The 6,678-nt window shown below is 41.9% G+C and overlaps 1 pseudogene; it reads right to left on the bottom strand.

The window, feature by feature from the left end:
* Positions 1-612: 612 nt before the first annotated feature.
* On the bottom strand, positions 613-5,044 carry LOC123489813 (annotated as a pseudogene).
* Between the last annotated feature and the right edge of the window lie 1,634 nt (positions 5,045-6,678).

The raw sequence follows: 6,678 nt of genomic DNA, 5'->3' as shown, positions 1-6,678 counted from the left end.
CTTCACCCCTACATGATATGTCACCTCAGAATTAGATCTAAATCTAACTATCATTAGAATGAAAATGTAATAGTAACGACACACATCAGGAAGTACTATTATGTACAAAACAATACATCCTTGAAGAAAACAAAATGTCTGGTACAAAAATTATGGGGAAAAGGCCATGCAAAAGTGGTTTGGGGGTGATTAGTGGTGGTGATAATCAAAAGCGATGATTCTGTCAGATTACTTTATTTGTATTGCATGTCCCATACCTAGTGGTCTGGGAAGGTTAGTGGTACAGGTTACATTACATCAACAACTCTGCCGTATAAATACTTTCTTATGATTGCGTTTCCCATACAAAGCTAAAGTGCATCTTCATCTCAAATGCCTGTACACATTGGATTGGATCATTCTATTAGGAAGAATTTGCACAAGAGATTTTCTACCTGCAACATCATCAAACTCTCATGAAACTGTACATTGGCACCTTGTAAACTTCACTTTCTCTGAGTCATGGTTCCTCCTATTCTACAGTAGACGTGTGCCCAAAGGAACTTCGTTAAACCCTTTAGTCTACCTTTAGATAGATGGGCTTCCATTATGGCTGTGTTTTTACTGCCTTACTGATACACCTTCACATGTCCATGCAGTGAGGGTGGTGTTGCCCCCACAGTCCACATACTGGTAAATCTCCTGGGAGACCTGTTCTGAGTGCCCAAAGTAGGACGTGGTCACAGTCACCCTGAAAACCAGCCAATAGACAGGTCAGTTTCCCCAAAATGGCTGCCCACATGGGCATGTGATGTTTGACAAAAGAAATAGAGTAGGTATAGTAACATGTGTAAACTCAATGTATTAGTAGAGATTTTTTTAAAGGTATACTTACTGCATCATGACCACAATGTTGTGAACCTTTGTGGACTTCAGGGTGCAATAGTCGCTGCAACACAAAAACTTTTATTAAAGAAATGTCACGATTTGTACTGTCAAACACACAATAAAATGTAATTACTTGTGAAATACTTAAAATAAATACTTACAACATATAACTCATCTCATCAGCAATGACTGTGGGAACCGTGTAGTCAATCTGAAATGAACAATATGTTGTAATGCAGCTGTTATCTCTCTCCCATATTGACGCAGGGCGGTTGAGTCCTGACTAACTAAGTAACGAGTAACTTTTGAGGGCAACAGTCCATAAATACGATCCTTATTCCATCCTTGCTACTACTGATGCCCTCAGAACAGGGACAGGTGTTCTAGTGGGTTCAACAACAACAAGGTTCATTATCAATTTTGCCTTATTTTGTTGCTAGATTTTGCAGGAAAGTGGGTGGAACAATGAGCTGCTGTGTTGACTTAGAGAAAAGAACTTAAGGACATCTGGATCAAAAGTTGAAAGTACAACTTTGATGCACTTGTCAAGCTATGCTCACTTCATTCACTGTAATATGTTAATAACAAGCAGTTATACCAAGGCATGTTATTCTAAAATACACATGGTAAAGACCCACCTGCTGTTTATCCAGTGGTATGATGGTCGTCACATTGCTAATACGGGCCTTCCCAATCACCGTCTTAGAGAACTGCACTTGGGCTGTGATGTTGGTCAGGGATACAGCGTAGTAGTTGTTATTGGTGATGTTCAGAGTGTTCTAGAAGAAAAGACATACGGCACAACATTTGTTGGAAAGAGAGTCATTACGTTGGACCCACTTCAATTTGCATACCGTCCCAACAGATCCACAGATGACGCAATCTCTATTGCACTCCACACTGCCCTCTCCCACATGGACAAGAAGAACAGCTATGCGAGAATGCTGTTAATTGACTACAGCTCAGCGTTCAACACCATAGTACCCTCCAAGCTCATCACTAAGCTCAGCACTGGGACTGAACACCTCCCTCTGTAACTGGATCCTGAACTTCCTGACAGGCCGCCCCCAGGTTTAAAAAAAAGTATTTCCCAGGTGGTGAGGGTAGGCAACAACACATTCACCACGCTGACCCTCAACATGGGGGGCCCCCTCAGGGGTGCGTGCTTATTTCCCCCTCCTGTACACGCTGTTCACCCACGACTGCATGACCGCACACGACTCCAACACCATCATTAAGTTTGCTGACGACACAACGGTTTGTAGGCCTGAACACCGACGACGAGACATCCTATAGGGAGGAGGTCAGTGACCTGGTAGTGTGGTGCCAGGACAGCAAACTCTCCCTCAATGTCAGCAAGACAAAGGAGCTGATCGTGGACTAAAGGAAATGGAGGGCCGAGCACGCCCCAATCCACATTTATGGGGCTGTAGTGGAGCGGGCCGAGAGCTTCAAGTTCCTTGGTGTCCACATCACTAAGGAATTAACATGGTCCACACACACCAACAGTTGTGAAGAAGGCACGACAACACCTCTGAAAAGATTTGGCATGGGCCCTCAGATCCTCAAAAGGTTCTACAGCTGTGGCATTGAGAGCATCTTGACTGGCTGCATCACTGCTTGCTATGGCAACTGCTTGGCATCCAACCGCAAGGCGCTACAGAGGGTAGTGCGTACGGCCCAGTACATCACTGGGGGCGAGCTTCCTGCCATCCAGGACCTCCATACCAGGCGGTGTCAGAGAAGGCCCTACAAATTGTAAAAGACTCCAGCCACCCAAGCCATAGACAGTTCTCTCTGCTACCGCACGGCAAGCGGTACCGAAGCACCAAGTCTCGAACCAACAGGACCCTGAACAGCTTCTACCCCCAAGCCTTAAGACTGCTAAATTGTTAACCAAATAGCTACCAGGACTATCTGCATTGCCCCTTTTAGCACTCTTTTGACTCATCACATATGCTGCTGCTACTGTTTATTATCTATCCTGTTGCCTCGTCACTTGCCCCTACCTATATGTGCATATCTACCTCAATTACCTCGTCCCTCTGCACATCGACTTGGTGCTGGTACCCCGTGTATATAGCCAAGTTACCGTTACTCATGGCGTATTTAGTCCTCGTGTTATTGTCTGTCTATTGTTTTTCTATTTTTCTCTCTGCATTTTTGGGAATGAATCCATGTCAACCCTTAGATGGAAACACAAGAAGGTCAACTAACACCAGAGAGAGGATCTTACTGTGATATTGAGATAGACAATCCGTTTGTCCTGGTCATAGGAGACGGAAGGAAGACTTCACCCCCACATAGGAGACGTCGATAGAACGAGGGAACAGGAAAAACACGTGCCAGGCCAGACAGCAGAAGGCAAAGAGACACGGACACAGTGACATACAGCTTTCTGCAAGAACAAGGAAGGAAGCGCCATTAAAAGAAAGAGAGAAGTTGGACATAGACCACAGTCAACCACAGTTGAATCATTCAATTGCACATCTTTCAATAAAGAGACATCTGGCTGAGTGAGATGAGAGACTTACGTTCTCCTTGGTTGGAGCCTCTGGTCACTGTATGGAATCAGAGCCACAAGCTGGTTCTCTTGACCTGCATTAGAGATGTGATGACAAAGCCATTTACAGAGGAAACAGATTTTGGATTTTCCATTTTCAGTGAACGTTGGAAGTCACAGTGTTTCTAGGTGGCCTAGTTTCCGGTTTTGCATTCTTGTTTGAATATCAAGTCAAAATGCAAATTAGGCCAAATTATTAGCAGCTCATGAGAGGGAGTTTTACTACAGATGTAGGTGTGTATTGTGTCAGTGAGTGAGAATTCATGTTTATTACTGTGTAGGAATGTATTTGTTTTGTGTTTATCCCCTTACCCCGTGGTATTCTGCCAGTGCCCTGGCATGTGGGGCATGTGACACTGTCTCTGCCAGTAAATTCCACATAGGGGAACTGAGACACATCTCCATTCTTTCCATCCTCTTCACTCTTTGTATCTATGTACTCTGGACCAGTGGTCAGGTCACTCTGACTGTCATGGTAGTCTTTCCCCTTCCACAAGTGAGAGTGTGAGTTCCCCATCACTAGAGCTTTCTGTGAATAAAACATTTAAGATCTAATAAGTAGGTGTGGTTGGTAGTGTAAATTCATGCCACATATTCATTTGATATTTACATGGTAGTTATGGTCAGTTTACAAAAATTGTTTTATACTACTTCTGTACTATAACAACAGGGATGTAGCTCAGTTGGTAGAGCATGGCGTTTGCAACGCCAGGGTTGTGGGTCCGATTCCCACGGGGGGCCAGTATAAAAAATGATGTATGCACTCACTAACTGTAAGTCGCTCTGGATAAGAGCGTCTGCTAAATGACTAAAATGTAAAAAGTAAAATGTAAATAACAACGTACCTGCCTATGTCATTACCATGTAAATACAGGTTTTAAAGCCAATTTAGGTTGTACACAGGCTACCATTCTCCTATTACATTTTTGCATAGATTATTTTTGCATTGTTTAGACCAGTTTACACCAACTCCCCAAAGCTCTTATCAAGTGTGCACCATTTATGTAATTCATGCTTGTTTGAAACAATTATTGTCAAACAAGACACTTGTTCTGACCAAAGTTTCGTCTGGACCAAACGTATGTAGCCTAGTCCGGACAACACATCGCACCTTCTCTTCTGCTCCTGCTATACATTGAGCGCCTATGGCCGGGATACTGTGCTGATGTGCAGACCACCATTATGCTACACCGTACACCATGTTCCTTCCAGAGAAAGTCGTTCGCCCGCCTGCCATTTTAATCCAAAACTCACGAATACATTGTTGCGTATTTGCTCCGATATTCTGTTGTATTTTTATTTGGTGTCAAGTTATTGATGTGAATCATTGCGTAGGATACTTGCGGAGTATAGGCCATTGTTAGCTTGGATAAAATGTTTCCATGTTGCAAAATGTTGCCCGGCTCCTTAGACAACATCAAAACACCACTGTGCGGTATTACACACGCACGATGGATTTATCAAAATGGCAACATTCGATATTGGAATCATCTGCTTACCTTTGCGTATATTCACGCAGAATTGCTTTACATATGCTTGGTCAAGAACAGCCGCTGTTTATGTCAATATAGTACTGACATAAGTACACGCACCAGTATTATGCCAGCAGCTCAGACGATGACGTCACTTTCATATTGTAATAAGGAAACCTTCAAAATAAAAGTCCGCATTTCAAAACATTTCAATGTGGATAACTCATTCAAATGATATTGCATTTTAATCAATGGGCACTTTTATTGTGCCAACAAGAAAATGCAATAAGCAATTTATGAAAACAAATACTAAAATATTTGACCAGTAATGAAAAAATACAATGTTGACACACCTATGTTGAGAATATCGTTTTGGAGGGGGACTGTGCCATACATACCCAGCAGCACTTCGTTCTCCACCCCCTCTGTAGCCCCCAATGCAATGCACTGTAATTGGCTTGTAAAGAGGAAACTGCTTGTTTGCTTCCAGTGTGAAATAAAATGTAAACAAAGACACAGACACAATGTAAACAATGATGGACTGGCATACCTGTTAACGACCTAGATTAACCTAATGGTGATGGTAATGGTTTTTCATACAAATGATTGCAAAGGGATCACACATCACACACATGCAGTAAATGTGAAGCAGTACTCAGTAGACAAACTATTTGGACCAGCACTCCAGATATTCTTAGATATTCTTGTACTTTATGTTTCTCATGTAAGGTCAAAAGTCGCCACTGTAATGTGAAACCCTGTATCCCCATCTTGCTTTATTGATCTTTCAGCAGTTGGCAATGAGAGGTTGAAGTACAGATTGAGCTGAGTAATCTGTCATTCAGAGATAAATGCCAAAGAAAGACATTACTAGGCACATCTTATATTTGACTCTTTTAGGATGAAGATGGTCTCCATAGAGATGATCTCTATAGAATCTACAAACATTCAGGACACAGCAGGAGTTATATATTTTTATGAATTATGTAATGAGGGCCGTTACAGAATCTCTGATATCAGTGAGCAAGTACAGTCCTGTGAGTCAGATTCAGATATTGATGTTAACTATTTCCCCAATCAGCTTGAGGGTAAAGCCTTTCCTGTTGTGACATTTCTGAAGAAAACATATAAGAATGTCGCAAAAGATTACTTAAAACAAACAGTATGAGTCCAAATCAGCAATTCAGCAAAGTCATTTCACAGATGCAGTGAAAACAGAACAGACTACACCACCATTGTTTCAACAGAGGCTTCAAAACAGCAATATGTGTGACATTGTAGAATATTTTGTAAAGGAAATGCTACCTGCAAATTTCTTAGCCAATGATCTCCTCCAAATTCACAGTTTATGCTCTCAAAATTGCAGTCAGTGCAAGAAAGCCATGAATAGCCAGGGTAAAAAAATGAATAGTTCAACCAAGGTATATTTCAGAAAGAGGCATCAAAGAATTCCTTTCACTGCAAGCATCCCAAGAAAACAAGATTTGTAAAACATGTGATACTGCTAACAACTTTCAGCGGTCAAGCTTTAATGTCATCCATGTTCCAAAGACATTACTTGTGAAGATAGACAGGCCAGCAGAGAGCTGTTTACCCAAGAGCTTGAATCTTTCCTTCATATATAACGTACACCTCTTTGAATTATCTAGTATTATAGCATTTTCAGAAAATTACCCATTTGGGAAATCGTACACACTACATGGCAAGCTCTGGTATATATAGACTGCACTCAAGTATCAAGTGTGGGCTTTACCTTAGAGAAGGCCCAATAATTCC

Source organism: Coregonus clupeaformis, unplaced genomic scaffold (assembly GCF_020615455.1).
Source record: "Coregonus clupeaformis isolate EN_2021a unplaced genomic scaffold, ASM2061545v1 scaf3339, whole genome shotgun sequence".
NCBI classification, from domain to species: Eukaryota; Metazoa; Chordata; class Actinopteri; order Salmoniformes; family Salmonidae; genus Coregonus; species Coregonus clupeaformis.
This window is presented reverse-complemented; position numbering and strand designations above follow the sequence as displayed.